Here is a 20,071-nt window from a genome sequence, read left to right as displayed (position 1 = left end):
TTCTGTATTTTATTTTTTATTCTTCATGTTCTTCCTATGTAGTGCCATATACATTGATGGCTTCATTTATTACCTATTTTAAGAGAAATCCAGACTCAAAATCCTTCAAATGGGGTGATATTTCCAAGTCCATGACCAAGGCTGCATCCCTGTTTCTGTTATTCTCTCATCTCTTGTCTTTCAGGCTAGATTTCCTCATGGTTACAAAGATGACAAATAACAGTTGTGAAAATGTGCTACCCTGTTCATGTGCAGAGGGGTAAGAGACAAGGTATCTCCATTAACTAAGGAATAAAATCTCTTCTAATCAATGTAACTGAGTCAATTTAGATTTCTCTGTATCCTAGCACCAATTATCTTTCCAAGGTAATATTATTAGCTCATTTCCTTAATTCTGAACTCTGGCATCTATCTGGGGCAAAATGGCTGAGATTATCATGATTACTTTAGAAGTCTGGATTAACTGATACCTTTCCCAGGAACTAGAGATAGGTCAACTTCCACTGAGTTCCCTGAGTTCTTTGGGGAAAAATGGATCCTTGAACTAGATTGTTATTATGGTATGGTCTGAATAGGGGGCTGATGATGGTTAGACAACTTATAAAGTCCAGGGAGCCATCTATATGTTCAGAATATCTATGTTTGTGTATTTAGCTCGGGACTCTCTTCAGATCTCTTAGCAAAATTATCCAGTTGTTACTTTACATTTTCAATTGAGTGAAATATTATAATATTTAAGAATATTAGGCATTTTCTATACATCCACTACATTTATTAAATGTTTACTCTCCCATTCTATTTAAAAAATTAGTCATCTCTGTATCTCATTGTAGATTGGCAGCATAAATACTATTATCACCTGAAAAAATATTTTTTGACATTTAAAGTTCTTAAGAAAAGAGAAGGCTTGAAGCAGTGATACAATTTCTTGTTGAAATTGGGGTGTAGGACAATTTTGTTTCTTCTCCAGAAGAAAATTTATACTACACCAAATAGAGGAATGAGGAGGCTCCGATTGTCAGAATAAATATTTTCATAACCAAACCTGTTACTTTATTTCTCTTTTTGAATTATTTAATGGATTTAATTGATCTTCTCCAGAATAAAATTTATCTTACACCGAATACAGGAATGAGGAGGCTCCAATTTGTCAGAATAAATATTTTCATAACCAAATCTGTTACTTTATTTCTCTTTTTGAATTATTTAATGGATTTAATTGATCTGAGGGTGAAAATTGACTTCCTTATTATAAGATATGTTGAGCTCCATATCATTTGATTTTCTATACAGCCTTGTTTCTCATTGCTCTCACGTTGTTTTTTTTTTTGTTTGTTTTTTGCTTTCTAATCCAGTTATATTAGCCTTTTAAACTTAAATGTCTTTTATGTACTATTTTATTTTTCACAAATGTTGTTTCTTGTGCCTGTAATTTATCCTTTTTTACAAAGGAAACTGCATTCTTCCCAGGATTTACCTTATGCTTCAGTTTCAGGATCAGGGTCCCTGTTTGATGAGATACAGATGGGAATATCTATATCTATATCTGTATCTATATCTACAGACATATAAACATATATACCCACCCACCATGTCCACATGTTCCTAACTGCCTTCTCTACAAGAATGAAAGCCCTGTGCTTTGTACTATATAACCTATTTTAATAACCAGCATACAGTAAGAATGCAGGATCTGAATATAACTTGTTTGGATCCATCTCTTGATTCTGATATTGACTGACTGTGATAGAGAATGATTTTATTTTCATCTAGTTCATTTTCTCTTCTTGCTTGACACCAGTCTCAGTTCGTAGCTGAATCATAGAAACCTATTGCTTATGGTCTCCTATGGCCTTTCTTTGTCCACCAGTTTGCTTATGATAAGTGAAATGAACTTGGAACTCAGGAGTTGAAGATAAGAAAGAAGAAACCTGTGTCCCTGAATCATTGTTTGAGGGAGCTGCTCATCTAACTGAAGCAGTCATTTGGAGTTTACTTATGTGAGATATTAACTTCTACTGGGTACAATATATTGTACCCATTATACATGTTTGGTTTGTTTCTTGTAACACTTATTCTTGTACTAACCGAACAACTCTTAACCTCTCTGTGATTCCAATTTCTCCCAATTCTTATAAGAATAAGGAAAACACTAAATCACAGAATTTTGGAAACAACTGATTTAAAAAATATGTGTAAATCTATTATAACAAATGTTGACAGTATGTTCACTATTTATTGAATGGATTAATTGTTTTAGTGCCTGTAATTAAGTAAATATAATCTGAAGATGTTCCAAAGTAGTGCTTCACAGGCTATATTTGGTTCATTGAGATATAATATATGACATATGTAGTGTTAGACTGTAAAATGTTAAACACATATACATGGGCTACTATCAAAAAATTTTATATTTCATATTAAAATCTAAATTTCTGGTATGATTTGAAAATATATGAGGAGTTGGCCAAAATTTGGTCTCAATTCCAACTTGATAACAACCAGGTGAAATATGTAGCTGCCACTGTCTTTTGATGGGGCACAAACTCTCCAACAACTTGTTGCTGTCTGCTTACTCTGAGGATAACCAGTCATTTATTATTGTATTTAGGGTATGCCTATCAAAATTGGAAGAAACACCTAATGAACAAAGAGAGAGTTGAATGTTTCTAAAAATGGGCAGGGACGTATCTCTTTAAAAGGTGAAAAGCCTATCACTCTTTAGGCTTTACCTCTGAAAGACGAACGGGCATGATCCTGTTAGTATTTCAGTGTTACTTCTGATACAGCAACCATTTATTGAATCAACTTGTGTTTAAATAAGATGGTATTGCACAAAATCTATATCTAAAACAGTTTTGTGAGTGGTAGAACTGTTCTTTATACCATGTAAGATAAATAGCAGGATATCCTACTTTCACTGTCAGAAGTTCTGTTGATAGTTGAATATGATGCAAATAGACAGAATGAACTTGTTCTTTCGATACTAACAGCATAAACAAAGGTATTTGTAAATGTACCTGAGATACACTCTAGTTTTATCACTCATGCTGATTCTCACTTTCTTTATATAGTAAATAAGAAAACTGTTATATGTTAAGGTTTTCAAACATTGTTCCATGAAGTTCTAGTGATAAGGGGCCAACAGAGGTAGAATGAGTGGATAACTGGACAAGAGTCTTATCCCCAATTGCAACCTCAAATAGAGTATCTAGGTTGTATGCCTTATAAAGCATTAGAACTTAATGAAATATTTTTTTAAATGTTATATCTTTTCAACTTAAATGTTTAGGTAACCAATAGGATAAATGACAGCTATACCTCTTTCAGTTTCCTAAAAAGAAAAACAAGCAAGCTAATAATAATAATAATGATAATGATAAAGCAGAAAATAACCTATTGGACTATTTTGAGGGTTTGGTTTTTCATGTTTATGATTGCATAAAGCTACATAAACAACAAGAAAGTTATTTCCATCAGGTCATGTTCCCAGATACCACATAATATTATGTGAGGTTAAATAATTTCTCTTAACTCTAATATCAACGTGTATCCCCTAACTAGTGAAATGAGTTAATTTCCTGGGCTACATGTCTTCATATAACTGTGAAATAAGATTTAATATATATATATATATATATAAAATTGTCTCAATATACAATGTTAATCTTACAAGAGTCCACAAGTCTAATTTTCCTCTAAAAACATTCTTACTCTGATTTGTATGACTATGAGATCATGTTTAACACCAGGAGTAACTCTGTGGTCTGTTTCATCAGAAATAGACCCTTGGGTTATTAGGTTAAAAACAGAGGAAATTCCATCTCCATCTTTATTATTCAGTGATGATACTATTCTGTCCATTTCTATTGTACTTCAGTATTTTTTCAGTACCACAGAACTTAAGTAGAACTCAAGCTTTTGCTTTTTTTTTTTTTTTCTCTTAGGATAAGACAGAGAGAGAGGGAGGAAATTTTGAAATGTAAAGATTTAACCATGACTAATATTAGCAAATATTTAAGACAGATGAGTCTTTTCATAAATTTTAATGAAGAGAATATTTATAGATCTCAGTGGAGAAAGGAGGTTTACTGAACAAGAGACTTTCTTTCCAGACTGATCTGGGCCAAGTCTTCTAATGATAATCCACTTCAACTGAGAGAGGTAGACTCAAACATCAGGAATGTACATATTCCAATGAAATTCCAATTCTTTTAAAATCTGCATTCACTGACAGTGTGATAAGGTTTTGTTTTCTAAAGAGCAAAATCTGTTTACAACTGATTTGTATTGAAAATTTTAATAATCTCCTCCAATAGTTTTCTAAATCACTAAGATGTCAGATAAGTCAGATGTCAGATAAGTTTCTCATGTCAGATAAGTTTCTCATGTCAACAGATTATTGATAAACAGCCTGACACTGTTCAAGAAAAAAAAAAATGAAGCTGTTCTCTTCAATTTAGATTTTACTTTAATGATTACTTCTAGCCATAAATTCTACATAGGAAGAACTTATAGATAAATAAATTGGTAGTTGATAAATATATAGAGAAATGTTTCAGATAGTCAAATGCATATCATAAATTAGTGTAACTGGGGAACCTATCAAGTTGTCATTTCTGATAAAGTAGAAGATTCATACCTACTATTCCTGGGCAATCTCATCAAGAACAAACACTATGCTGATTACTCCTAAATCTATCTTCAGTTCATATGTCCTACAGGGGGACAGATTAATATCTTTGGATACCTGCTGAACAGAAACACATTGCAAACCTATATGCTTAAAAAGATCCTGATAACATTATTCCAATATGTAGTATGTAGTCCCTCTCAGTTGTCTCACTACATGGCACTATATCCAACACATTCAGCCAAATGATTAATATAGACTTTTTCTCTGCTTTCCCATCTTTATCATATTACTCAATTTACCTGCACCGGTATAAGTTCTAATCATTCTTTTTGAATATAAATTTAGAATATGGTACAATAATCTTCAGTTTCCCTTTTCAGGGATTCATCATATTTTATCTGAACTGATTTCCTGCCTCTATAATCACCCCAATTCTACTTTTTTTACCCAAGAAGCAGAATTACATAATATATAAATCTAAACATCATTCTTAATTTAAAACATTATCTGTTAATAAGTCGGTCAATTTAAATCACAGTCATACATAAAACTCTACCCAGCAAATACAGAGATTTGTCTTTTCAAAGTCCTTAGATACTTTAAAACATTTTAACAAAGATATAGTCTACAGCAATTGGAGTGTTGGACTAAATAGTGGATGAGAAAAGGAAGGGGGAGAGCATGGATCCTAACTCATTGATCTGGCTTTACGTTTGGGTAGAGAATTCATAAGTCAACATATGTTCCTCTCAAATTATCATGGTCATTATTATCTATGTCTTTGGCATTAAATTATGAAGGAGGAGGAATATGATGCTCTTCTAAGTTTATTCCTTTCTGGGTACCTTGATTTTTAGTCCCAGGATGATGGAGAAATTATTTCTTTCATGATGTGATTTATACTATGATAATGAAAAAAAACTTTAAATCAAATCTTTCAGATACACTACAAAATAATGTGAGCTATAAAATTACTTAATTTGGTGTTCAATTTAGAAATACATAACTGTAAAAACGGAGGGAAACTTTATATATAATATTATTGTGCAACGAGAGCAGAAAAATCTGTAAATAAGTTTTCAAGACTGATGAAAAAATAAAATAATTTAAAAATTTTAAAAAGCTATGTATGTTAAAATGCAGCACCAACAAACTCAAGGTACTTCTGAAAAATGTATTTGAAAATGAACAAGATTATCCAAGAATGAAGTCTGAGATTCAAGAAAGAGAAAGAAGGAAGGAAAGAATGAATGAAGAAAGGAAGGGAGGGAGGGAGGGAGGGAGGGAGGAATGAAGGAAGAAAGGAAGGAAGGAAGAGAGCAAAGAAAGGAAAATGAAATAAGAACACACCTAATGCCCAGATCTTAGTTTCTAATACCATTCTTCATTAAAAGGAACTAGAGTTCCTTGGATAAATCCCAGATTCTAGGACCAGGGCAGAAATATATAAGATGAGTGTTATAATGCCAGAAAATAAGAATGTACTACACACACACACACACACACACACACACACACACACACACACGCTCATACATAAATGGAGGTGTAGAATATATAAGTGGACACTTAGGTGTCAACTAAAAGAGCTCCCACTGGACAAAGCTGGAAGAGTTTGACCAAAAATACCAGAAACCTTTGCAGATACCAGTGCCAGGGTTAGAAAACCTGAAATTGAGGAATTGCTGAAGGCTCAGTGTGGGCAATTCTGAGAGTTAAATACTTCAGGGACCCCAGTCATAAGGGGATCCCCACAATTTTGTGAGATTTACCTCCAGAATCTCAACCAAGTTCTTATAGTAAATATCTGAGAAAAATCCCCATTGGCTTCTGATAGGTAGAAGAGGAAAGGAACCATTTTGAAATACCACAGAGCTCTGGGTTCTTTTTAGCAAGCCCCCCCTTCAGGTAAACTAATGAATTAGAACATAGCCTGCTGGGATATTAGCACAGCCTAATTATCTTGGCAGAAAGGAAATATCCCAATTCAGCTGAGACAAAACACAAAGACAAAAGAACTGAGAAATGCTTATGAAGTTCACAGTCCAGAGGCATACTCTTACTAAAAGACTGAGACCTAATTATAAGATTACAGAACACTTCCCTCCTACCACACCTCACTACCACATTACTAAAAGCCTATTTACAGCAGTCCCTTTACCTAGTACATTATGTCCTACTTCCAAGGGAAGAAAAAAAATTACAAGGTATACCAAAAGGTAAAATAACAAAACAAACAAACAAACCAAAAAACAAACAAACAAACAAAAAACACACTTGAAGAGACAGAACAAACATCAGAACAGACACAGCAGGAATATTGGAATTTTCAGACTGATAATTTAAAACAACTATGAGAAATCCTTTGATGGGCTTCTTAGTACACAGGACATGGGTGAGGAAAGAATTTCTGAGCTAGAGGCTATATCACAAAATCTTGAAAACCAGAAAGCAAAGAGAACAGAGACTGATAAAAACAGACCAGACTATCCAAGGACTGTGGAACAGGTACAAAATGTATAATGGGACTATCAGAAGGAAAAGAAAGAAAAGAACAGAAGAAATATGAGAAATGATAATGACCAAGAATTTTCCCAAATTAAGATCAAACATAAAACCACAGATACAGGAATCTTATAGAACATCAAGCATGATAAATGCCAAAAAAAAAAAAAATTACCAAAAGACACCAGATGGGAAAAATAAACACCTTATCTACAAAGGAACAAATACAAGAATTGCATTTGACATTTCCTCAGAAACTGTGAACAAGAAGAGAGTGTACTGAAATAAAGTATTAGAAGATAAAAACCCCACCAACATAAAATGTTGTACCCTGTGAAATTTTTCTTCAAAAGTTCAGGAGAAATAAAGACTTTTGCAGACAAACAAAATCGAGGGAATTTATTGCCAGTAGACTTAACCTGCAAGAAATGTTATAAAAGGTTTTGTAGAGAGAAAGAAAATAACATGGGTCAGAAACTTGGATCAGTGTAAAGAAAAGAATGGCACCAAAGAATGCATAAGTAAAGTTAAAAAAAAAGTTATTTTTCATATTATTAATTGATTATACAAGACTTTGTTAAGTATAATAATATCAAGAATGTATTTGATTATACATGTTTATATTTTATACATATATTATATATATGTATGCTTATGTAAATATATGTGAAATGAATGACAGCAATGATGCAAGGGACAGGAGGGAGAAACTGGGATTATTTTGTTATCATAAGGTACTCACACTGCCTGTGAGGTGTATAGTATTAGTTGAAAGTGGACTTAGATTAGCTGAATATGTATATTGCAAACTCTAGGACAAACACTAAAAAAAAGTTAAAAAACAACAACAAAAAATACCTGCAGCCAGTTAAGCGGACCATGCTTTTTTCCTCATGGGGTTCCTGGTGTCTAATGGCTTCAAATAGTAGCCTACTTGGTAATGTATGTAAACAGTTGTTCATATGGGTTGCCCAAAGTGACATGGAGACAGCCCATTCTAGTAGACATTCATGTATGACCTCATACTGTCCCCAGCATAGGCTCCAGACAGGTATGAAGTGGTGGCTTCAAAAAGCCTGAGCCAGACGGGCCAAGGTCCACGTTGGCCAAATTATAAGGTCCATCTGCACCAAACTGCAGAACAAGAAGCATGTGATTGAGGCCCTATTCAGGGACAAGTTCAAGTTAGCTGGCTGCTAGAATTCTATATCTCCAAGAAGTAGGACTTTACCAAGTTTAATGCAGATGATTTGAAGACATGGTAGGTGAAAAGCAGCTCATCCCAGATGGCTGTGGGGTAAAATACATTTCTAACAATAACCCCTGGACAAATGGTGAGACTTGCACTCATAAGAGCTTCAGCACTGCCCTGTGTTTACTCACCAATAAATCCTACTTCCTGTCCAAAAAGAAAACAACAACAACAAGTATAACTGATATGTTAAGGAGAAAACATGTAATCATATTTAATGCTCATTTAAACCCACAAATGGCAGGAAAAGAATGGAAGTCAAAAATAGTAGCAAATATAAGGGCAAAAATAGAGAACAGGAACAGATATAATCAATGCTAATTACATCGAAATCACTCAGAATGTCAGTGGTCTAAATGGACTAATTAAATGACACAAATTTTTAGCTTGGATCAAAAAACAAGACCCATCTGTATGTTGTCTACAACAAACGCAATTTAAATATAAACGCACATATTAATTACAAGTAAACACATGAATAAAGATATACCATGTTAACACTAATCAGAAAAAGAGAAAAGCTACAGTAGCTATCTTAATTTCAGAATAAAGCAGAATTCAAAGCTCAAAATGTTATCAGGGAAAGGAGGGGGTATTACATACTGAAAAAGGGGTTTATTCTCCAAGAAGACATAACAATTCTTATGCATCTACCAATACATCATCAAAATACATGAAGAAAAACTATTAGAACAGCAAACAGAAATAAATGAATCCACTATTTAAGTTAGAGCTTTCAACACCCTTCTTTCACCAATGAGCAGATGTAGGAGGCAGAAAGTCAGTAAGGACCTAGTTGAACTAAATAACACTATCAACTGTATATAACTGATGTCTGTAAAGTATTTCACTCAAAAACAGTGAAATACACAACTCTTTTCAAGCTCACGTGGGACATTCACCATGACAGACCACATACTGGACCATAAAACACTCTAACAAATATAAAAGGGTAGATATCATACAACTGCTCTCATACTACAAAGAAATCAAATTAGAGATCAAATAACAGAAAGATAACTGGAAAATCCCAACTAAAACACATAGAGACTAAACATCATACTTCTAAATAAGACATGGATCAAAGTAGACATTTCAAGACAAATTTAAAAAATATATTTATACCAGGTTAATATATACAAGTCAATGGCTCTCCTATATCCAATGAATAAACAAGTGAAATTTGAAATTAAATACACAACACCATTTATATTAGCACACAAAAATATGTAATACCTAGGTATAAATCAGCAAAACATGTACAAGATCTGTGTGATGAAAACTGAAAAACTGATAAATGAAATCAGAGAAAAACTAAATAAATGGATAGATAGTCCATGTTCATGGATAGGAAAAATCAATATTGTCAAGATGTCAGTTCTTCCCAACCTGATCTATAGATTTGATGGAATTCTAATCAAAATTCTGCAAGTTATATTGTTGATATCAATAAACTGCTAGAGTTTATATGGAGAGGCAAAAGAGCCTGACAATGATGAAGGAGAAGAGCAAAGGTGAAGAACTGACACTACCCTACTTCAAGAGTTCTATAGTGCTGCAGTAATCAAGACAGTGTGGTATTGGTGAATGAATAGACAGATGAATGGAACAGAATAGGAGACGCAGAAATAAACCCAGTAAATATTTAAGTCAACTGGTCTTTGACAAATGAGCAAAGGTAATAAAATGGAGCAAAGGTAGTCTTTTAAACAAATGGTGCTGGAACAATTGGACATCTACATTAAAAAAAATAAAAAAGAATCTAAACCCAGATCTTACACCCTTCACAAAACTTAACTCAAAATGGATCACAGACTGACATATAAGACAGAAATCTATAAAACTCTTTGAAAGTAACATAGGAGAAAACCTAAACAAGCTTTGGTATGATAATCACTTTTTAGATAAAACAACAAAGGCATGATCCATGAAAGAAATAATTGATAAACTGGAATTCATTAAAATTTAAAACTTACATTCTGTGAAAGAGAATAAGACAAGCCTCAGATAGGGAGAAAATATTTGTTAAAGGCATATCTAATAAAGGACTGTTACCAAATAGGTACAAAGAACTCAAGACTCAACAGTAAGAAAACAAACAACAACAAAAAGCAATTAAAAAATGGACCAAAGACCTTAACAGACATCCCACCAAGAAAGATATATGAAGGGCAAAAAAGCAATTGAGAAGATATTCCACAAAATACTGTATCAGGGAAATGCAAATTTAAATAACAATGAGATGCCACTACATACTTACCAGAGTAGCAAAAATCCATAACATTGACAACTGCAAATTCTGGCAAGGATATGGAACAATTGGAAATCTCATTTGTTGCTGGGGGGGAATAGAAAATTGTACAGCCACTTTGGAAGACAGTCTGGCAGTTTGTTACAAAACTAAACATACTTTTACCATATGATCCAGCAATAGCATTCCTAGGTATTTGGCCAAAAGAGTGGCAAAATTATGTCCACACAAAACCTACACATGGATGTTTAAGCTATTTTCTTCATAACTGTCAAAACGTGAAAGAAGCCAAGAAGTTCTTCAGTAGAGGAATGGGTAAATAAAATGTGGCTCATCCAGACAATGGAACATTTTCAGCACTTAAAAGAAATGAGTTATCAAACCCATGAAACAATATGGAGGAAACTTAAAAGCATATTACTAAGTGAAAAAAATAGCCAATCTGAAAAAGGACACATACTGTATGATCCCAAATTTAGGACATTCTGTAAAAGGCATGACTATGGGGACATTTAAAAGAGCAGGTTTGCAGGGGAGAAATGCATGAATATGCAGAACACAGAGGAATTTAGACAATACATAAACAAGTGAACATGGATGTCTTTCAATAAGCCATTTACAAAAATATATCTCCAAACTAGTTTCCACACACTAAAGAATCTTTAAAATTAATATAAAAATTGTAAACTCTAATATAAAATTAGTATGAGATATGAGAAGGAAATTCACCAAATAAAAAATAGAGGATTAATACACAAGTGAAAAAAAAATCTAAATTTACATCTAATGAAATAAATATAACTTAAAACCATAAGTAACTAGCCTTTTATCTGTCAAATTAAAAACAAAATGTTACTATGTGTTCCTTTAGTTAGTGTAGCTGTTTTTATGGTATTATCTGTGTTGACACTTGGCCAGACAAGCAGGAAATTTTAGACGTGACTAGTTAAACCCCAAATTATTTAATATTTCCTAGTGTTAAGAGCATAACAGAAAACAAGATCCCTGAAAGTTAACATGTCCTTTACTTCATCAGTACCACTTGGGAACTTGAGAAACATTTTTTTTTAATCAACAAATGTTTATTGGAAACCTACTAGTCCATTGGTGTTCAGACTTTACTATGTAAAGTACCTAAGTCTTTGGGGTATAATTTTTAATGATATGCAGGAAATTCTAATAAACCTAGGCTAATAAAGCTGATTATAAAATAGCATTCAGTATGTTCTAATTTTGTTAGTTACATTTGCATCTATGTATAAAATATACAGAAGCATATTTGCTAAAATCTTATGGATATTTACATGTATGTGTATCATTTTGTACACTGTACTCACTTTCTATTATAATATATACTCCTGTTTTGCAAAATGAAGTTCTATCCTAAGATATAATGAAAATATACATTTACCTAATAGAAAAATTGAAAAGCAAGTTTGGTATCAGTACAAAAAATAATCCATACCCTCACAGAATACATTACTTAGGAAATTATAAATTTTCTAAATTTTATATAATAATATATATGAAGGTTTATATTTATAATAACATTATTAATTAATACATTTTAACATCCTAAGGATGAAATATGAATTTTAATGTATGCATGAAGTGTTAATAAACATAATTTTAATAGCTGCATAATTCTACATAATTTTTCATAATTGCACACAGTCCTATTGTCCTGAAACCTATTTAGCTATTCCTGGACCATTATATTTCTTATATAAACATTATAAACAATACTGAATTACATATTTATATGTATTTGCATGAGTTTTAAACTATATAAATATTGTTTCTTTTAACAGATTTGTAGAATGGTATTGCTGTGTGAAAATGCTTAACTTTTTAATGGATCTTTGTATATAATGCAGTTTTTTTCTATATTGTTTCTTCAAACAGATTTGTAGAATGTGTGAAAATGCTTAACTTTTTAATGGATCTTTGTATATAATGCAGTTTTTTTCTTTAGAAATTTTGATGTTCTTAAAACAGGTCACAGATTAATTGTAGAGAGGTTAGCAGTTTAGTATTGATTATATCAATACTTTTCTCTAAATAAATAGCTAAAGCCTTAATTTAAAACATGATAATTTTGGAAAGAAGACTAATTTTAGGAATGGAAATTTTCTTATGGAAGGTAGGACAGAGTTAGGTGGTCTCATTAGGCAGACACTGAAAGACAGTGGATAATTTTTAGGAAAAAACAAGGAATCCTGAGGTTGAGAAAAGCATAAAAGAAGGAAATGAATATGTATGGTAAGTAATCTTGACTACTTTTCCTTGCCCGTATGAACTTGTATACACCTATTGTTTCCATATTGAGCGATTGAATCCTGCTGTTTACCTCTTTTACAGACAGACATATGAAGAAATAAAAGAAAGAAAAAATGATATTCAGTGGGGTTTAATATTCTTACAAAGTTGGAAATCAACTTTAAATTGTCTTTTTTGAGCAAATTATGGAAATAAGCGGCTATCAGATTTGGGCTGCTATTTACACCGTGGTTGGGGATATCTGTCTCAGACAGGACTGGATGTGAATATTGAGTTTCCACTAAGAGATTAGAGGCTGCCTGTTGAGATTTCCTGCCCAGTGTCTTGAACACTTTTGGAAGGAAAACAGGCAGTTTTGTTTACAGTGAAAGACAGAAAGACCACATATAAATCCCTGCACTATTGCTAGAATTTAACTTCTCTGCATCTTCAGGATACATGCTTTAGCTAAAAATTTCTATACTTCCTCTTAAGTCGTTCTGACTAGGAACAGTTGGAAATATATATGTAACATTTTTCTTCACCTGGAAAGAAGTTTTCTTTGGGGGACTATAAGTAGAGTCTCTGTATTGAAATGAGATTTTTGTTTCTACGAATTAGTATTTTGAGAGCATTCCATAATACTCTATTGAGACACACTAGCATTACTCTCACATAGGATGTTCCCCAAAGTAGTAAAATACAAACGTACCAGAGCATAAACTAATCACCACATCTGAGTAAAATTTAGTTTTAACCATGGAGTGGAAATCTAGCAAGGAAGTCCAGGTTGTTTGGAAAAGATGGACTTTATAGCCTGTGGGCAACACGAAACAAATGCTGGGTTTTAGACCGGAAAAATAAAAACCTAAGTGTTTGTAATTATTCATTCCTTTATTCATCAATTATTGAAAATTAACCACTGAAAATGCAAGCAAGGGTAAGTAAGGCATGGTCATAGGCTCTGCCTCCAAGGAACAAACGGGACAAGTTGCAGATATCTAAAAACTATTCAAACCTAATATTACTTTGAGGAATAGGATGAGACGTGATCCTGAAAGCAGAAAATCCAGATATGTATATGAGCAGCTTAAAAGCCTGATTAAGTGATTTGTTCATGTCTAATTATAGAAATATGAGAAGAAATACAGACACATTTTAGATTTTTTTTAACGTGGAAGGATATAAATAGAAAACTAAAATACACTTCGTATTTTATTACCTAATAACAACTATTTTTATTTCTGTGAATTGTTTTACCTTTAAAACAATTATAAAGAAAGAGTTTAGATGAAAAATGGTAATCAAATTCTATCTTCTTTACACTAAAAAAAAATGGTAATCACCATCCAGAATGAGGGTTTTTATTATTCCTAATTATTTCTTTATATTTTAAATGTACTCAGTATTCACATGAATACATTAATTCCTATGTATAAATATTCAGAACCTACTTTTTAATGTACATTATTTTAATTACCTTTCTATCTTTCTGCTATTTATTTATTTATTTACTTATTTATTAATTATTTATTTTTGGCTGTGTTGGGTCTTCGTTGCGCGCGGGCTTTCTCTAGTTGTCGCGAGCAGGGGTTACTCTTCATTGTGGTGGGCGGGCTTATAGCAGTGTCTTCTCTTGTTGTGGAGCGTGGGCTCTAGGCACGCAGGCCTCAGTAGTTGTGGCACGTGGGCTCTAGAGCGTAGGCTCAGTAGTTGTGGCACACAGGCTTAGTTGCTCCGTGGCATGTGGGACCTCCCCAGGCCGGGGCTCGAATCCGTGTCCCCTCATTGGCAGGCAGATTCTTAACCACTGCACCACCAGCGAAGTCTTATCTTTCTGCTTTAATTGTAATTCCACACATGCTTCAAAGTTTGCTCCAGACATGCAGGCTCAGTAGTTGTGGCACACAGGCTTAGTTGCTCCGTGGCATGTGGGACCTCCCCAGGCCGGGGCTCGAATCCGTGTCCCCTCATTGGCAGGCAGATTCTTAACCACTGCACCACCAGCGAAGTCTTATCTTTCTGCTTTAATTGTAATTCCACACATGCTTCAAAGTTTGCCTTAATGCTACCTCACCGTTTCCTTACACAATATCACTGACACAAAATTTTCTTTATATAGGTCCATATTAAACATCAAGGAGGAATGGTGTATTAAAGTCTAGGATGATGTGGAGGTAGTGGAACAAACCCAAAGCTCCATGCCAATTATTTCTGTTTCCCAAAATCCATTTGTTTTCAGTCAGTTTGGTTGGCTAAAACAAAATACCATAGACTGAGATGTTTAAACAACAATCACTTATTTCTTATGGTTCTGGAGGCTGAGAGGTTACCCTCAAGTTGCAGGCAGATTCAGTGTTTGGTGAGAGCCAGTTTCCTTGCTCGTAGATTGTGGCCTTCTTGCTGTGTGCTCATATGGCCTTTCCTTCTTGCCTGTTCCTGTAGACAAAGTGCTGTCTCCTGTCTCTTTCTCTTCTTACAAGGGTGTTCATCTCATTGTGAGGACCCCACCCTAATGAACTAATTTAACTCTAATTACCTCCCAAAGCCTCCACCTCCAAATACCATTACATTGGACATTAGGGCTTGAACATAATGAATTGGGAAAAGGGGGGAAGGACACAAATATTCAGTCCATAACACCATTATAGTCTTTTAAAAGGCCTGTCTTTTACCACTGATTGACAATTCAGCTGTTCAAGTCTAGCATGATATCTGACACATATTTTTTAATCTAATCTAGAATAGATCAGAAAACCAGGTGAGCATTTGTCACAGCTAGTATCTCTCTGTATGCAAAGGAGTATGATTGATATGTCTAGTGTAAACCTGTAAGGGTAGAGCCTTATTCTACCAGTTATGTGCTACTTATTTCCACCATTTACACAGTCTTCCACCTGTTTCCTCTATTTATTTATGTATCCTCTTACTGCTCTAGATAGACTTCAAACAAGTAGAGAGCAATAGCAATGCTCTTGCCTAGCGTGCTCATTGTAATGCATACATTATAATGCATACAAATATAGCATGTGAAGCCTTTAGATTGAATGCATTTCTCCATAGTCTCCCATAAGGACTGCTAGAGGGAGGAAGAGAAGAAGGTTAGGAGAGGAAATGTATTTCTGTAACTTCTTCAGCCCCTTTTCCATTCCTCTACTCCTCATCTATCAATCACAGAAACGTCTATATGCTTGCTGAATTATCTACACAGTCAAACAGCATCCTGCCACAGAAATTCACCTGCCTGGGAACATACCTCTGAATTTCAACTTTTTACCATGTTTCACAGAGCACTTGGACTATTTCACTTTTGTCAGCTCACTGTTGATAACAGAATATAGGTTATTCTGCTGTCTTTTTATGACTAAATAAATAAGTAATCAAAGTTATACTAACCAAAATGAGTTTAAACTTGTGGTAAGTTAAAGGGGGGAGGAGTATCTGGTTATCTGTTATATGATAAGGAAACAAATAATGCCCTCGGAAACAGGAATATTTGCCTGTGTTTTAGCTTTCACAACTAGCTTCAAAGGGTTTCTACTGGACATAAGCCTCTTTTCCCAACTGCCACATTATCATGTTTATCAATATCTGAGTTTACTCTGCAACTGGACTCAACCCTTACATATTTGGAAACTTTCATAAGTGGCCTTGAAAGTTGTAAAGTTTCATAGGCAGCGGGATAGTTCTGAATGGCTGTAGGTCTATCAAAAACGTCGTTTCTGGTTCTTCTGTCTTATAAATTCATCTATCTGACCCCTCAAAGAACTTATAATCTGAAGAAAGCCAATATCCACTTTATTCAGGCAAACAGAAAAACAGCTCATTTTACCACCTTTTGAATAATTGAAAAATTTCTTCTGTATTTTGTCATTATCTACAACAGCAATCATCAGATAAGGAGAACAAATAAATCTCTTCACCAATAACTATATTAACTTACATTTATGTTTTTCCTTATTGTTAAAAAATAATTAAAATAGTGTACAAAATTAAATAAAATAATCAGAGCACATGGAGGGGAGAGAATGAACAAGATTAAGTTTCTAGGCCCTTTTGCTTAACTGCTCTTACAACTTCACTGAGATTCTCTGTTTGGGTTATCAAACATAACATTTTATTTTTGTTCACAAAAATACAGACTTCCCAGAGAAAGCACTATTTCACAGCAGGTTGAACCTTTAGGAAATTGGGAAATACATTAATATCTGTAGATGGTTTTAAGTGTAGTTAAGGATCTAAGAAATTTCAAAATTCCACAGCAAAAATGTTGCTTTCCCTACAGGGCTCTATGACAAATGTGTTCATTTGGGCACCAGGATGACTTGCGTGGAGTGATAATGAGGGAGTCAATATTCCATGGTGACTTGATGTAGTAGGTGACAAATTTCTTCCCTCATTACTCCCCACATGGTTCCTTAGGGCCAGCCTCATAAATAGATGGATTTAGCTGTTGCAGCTTTAGTAAGAACTGAAAAGTAGAAAGAGTCTGCACTCATAGTCAAATTAGATTATTTTCTTTAGACTCACTAGTGGAACAAGTAAGAAAGACTGCTTCCAGAATGCTGTTATCAAGATCACATACTTTAACTGAAAGTGGTCCTATTTTATTTTTTCATCTTCAGTAGCTCCTTATTTTAGTTTGATTGAGTAGTTTAATACTGGAAAATGACACCACTTTGATCCTGGTGCATATATAGTGCCTCTCTAAATCCCTAATCTTATATTTGTCACTTTCCTTTCTAAGCCTCATTTTCATCAAGTACAAAATAAGGAAGGTTGACCAATTGTTTCCAATGGCTCATTCAGAAGAATGGCTTAATTCTCCCCAAATATTCATTGCAGATCTGTTACTCTAGGACATTATTACTTCTAATTGCCACATTGCAAGGCACAAAGAAGATAAAATCTAGCATGGGGAGAAAATCTAGCATGGGGAGATTTCCAATGGAATCAACATTAATAACATTGAACTCTGACCTTTCTCTCCAACCACCTTTCTGCAATGTTGGAATCTGTAGTAGACACTGCTGGTGCTCTGTCCAGAACCAGTCTACCACCCAGGGGCACACATTCCTTAACTGATGTGAGCTATACCCTTCTTCTGAGAATTGCCCTCAGCCTGCACAAGCCAAATTATCTGGAAATGCTTGGGAGGTAATGTCCTCATCTTGGGGGTAACCCACAGCCAATAACAGACTCATAAAATGTATAATATAGTAAGTCCCTACATATCATTGAGTTCTGAGAGCGCATTCATCTAAGTCCAACAAAGTTAGCCTAGGTAACCCAACTAACACAATCGGCTATATAGTACTCTACTGTAATAGGTTTATAATACTTTTTCACACAAATTAATACATTAATAAAACAAACACAAAAAATACCGAAAACACTTTTAATCTCACAGTACAGTACCTTGAAAAGTATAGTACTACAGTACAACAGCTGGCATACAGGGGCTGATATCGAGTGAACAGGAAAGAAGAGTTACTTACTGGAGAAGGGAAAGGAGGTGGGAGATGGTAGAGATGAAGGATCATCAGCAACAGGAGACAGAGGGCAAGCTGCAATTTCACTCACACCTGACGTTGATGGATCACATGTTCGCATCTTTGAAAGTTTGCAACTTGAAGGTTTGTACGTGGGGGGCTTACAGTATTCTGGCCTTCCTGCTTCAAGTTGGTGGTTAACTATTTCCATTAATGATTCAGAGCTTCCTGTGGGATCAGACTTGAGCCTCAATTTCATCTGAACACAGTTCTTTGCTTGCCTTCTCCCTTGTTCTGTTTTGATTCCTTTACTCTCTTACAGACTTCATCAAAAAGTTCTTCCTCAACAAACCACCCACAAAAGAACCCCTGTCTTATCGTATGCTTTTAAGAAATGTGACTTAAGACATAGATCTTACCCAGTGGGGCAGGTTTCACCTTATGCATAGTTAACACCATGAGCTCACTTGCCCCTTTTGTGTGGCAAAAACATATAAAAAGACACATCAGGGCAGTAACGTGAAATTTAACACTAAATCAAATCACAAAAACTACTAGATTAACAGGATGGACTCTGTAAATTTCCAATCCTGGGTTCTGCTTTGGTGCAATAGTGCCTTCTCAGTAGAACAGATGAGGCGATATGGAGACACATATATTTGTGTAATTTATAAGAGCCGTGGGTTATGTGGGGGGTATAGTGTGGGGTGTGTGTGTGTGTGTGCGTGAGAGAGAGAGAGAGAGGAGAGCTAGAGGGAGAGGGAAAGAGAGAAAAGATCTAATACAGTGGTTCTAAAACTTTAGTATGCATGACAATTACCTTGAGGGCTTCTTATAACAGATTGCCTCTTCTTCCAACCCTAAATTTCTGATTTGGGATGGGGCCTGGGAATTTTCTTTTAAATGAGTTTGCAGGAAATGCTGACATTGCTGACCAAAGCCACACTATGAGAACCACCGGTCTACAAAACCGATATATAATAGAATACTTTGAGGTAAGAGAACGTTATACAATGTCTGTTGTCCAATGTAGTAGTCACTAGCAAGTGAGTATCCCTAAGATGTCCCTAGCTTGTAGGCTCATCTTTATTCGTCTTAATTTCTAACCCGAGACTATATTATTTGAATGTCATTTATTTTCCATTATATTGGACCCAAACTTGATAACAACTTCCTCAAAGATGGAAATACTGACTTCACTTTTACTTACTATAAATTTTGCCTTTGCTTTTTCTTAATATAATATTATTAAATAAGAAATCTCTGTAAGCAAGAAACCTTGGAGCAGCACTTGCTAAGCCAGACAGTTTTGCTACATGGCAGATTTCCTACTGGTTCTTACCTGTCTTGCTTTCAGGTTATTCAGCATAAAACAGTAAATTAACTGTTATCATTCATATCAATTTTTTTGGCCAGTTATGGACGTTGTTTCTATATCTATTCACTTAATTTTTTTTTCTGAGTTTACTGACTTTTATATCCATTCTTTAAATATATATTTCCTCCTTCCAATATAGATTTATTTTCTGATCAATATTTTCCAAAACACTAGCCACCTTCTACTTGTTTTTCTAAATTACATATAATGCTATTAAAAAAATCTTGTTATGATTTTTTAATCCCCCCAAATTTATTTCCCATCAAATGTAATGGCACCATTTCTTTTTTTTTTTTTA

At 34.2% G+C, this 20,071-nt stretch overlaps 1 non-coding gene across 1 annotated transcript; it reads left to right on the top strand.

The window, feature by feature from the left end:
- Positions 1–7,999: 7,999 nt before the first annotated feature.
- On the top strand, positions 8,000–8,134 carry LOC112066542 (small nucleolar RNA SNORA70). Its single transcript, XR_002892718.1, has one exon. It is a non-coding gene; the product is annotated as a small nucleolar RNA SNORA70 (small nucleolar RNA).
- The last annotated feature ends 11,937 nt before the right edge of the window (positions 8,135–20,071 follow it).

The sequence above is a fragment of the Physeter macrocephalus genome, chromosome 12 (genome assembly GCF_002837175.3).
Source record: "Physeter macrocephalus isolate SW-GA chromosome 12, ASM283717v5, whole genome shotgun sequence".
Taxonomy (NCBI): Eukaryota; Metazoa; Chordata; class Mammalia; order Artiodactyla; family Physeteridae; genus Physeter; species Physeter macrocephalus.
The sequence above is the reverse complement of the archived record's forward strand: the minus strand, read 5'-3'. Positions and strand labels throughout refer to the sequence as shown.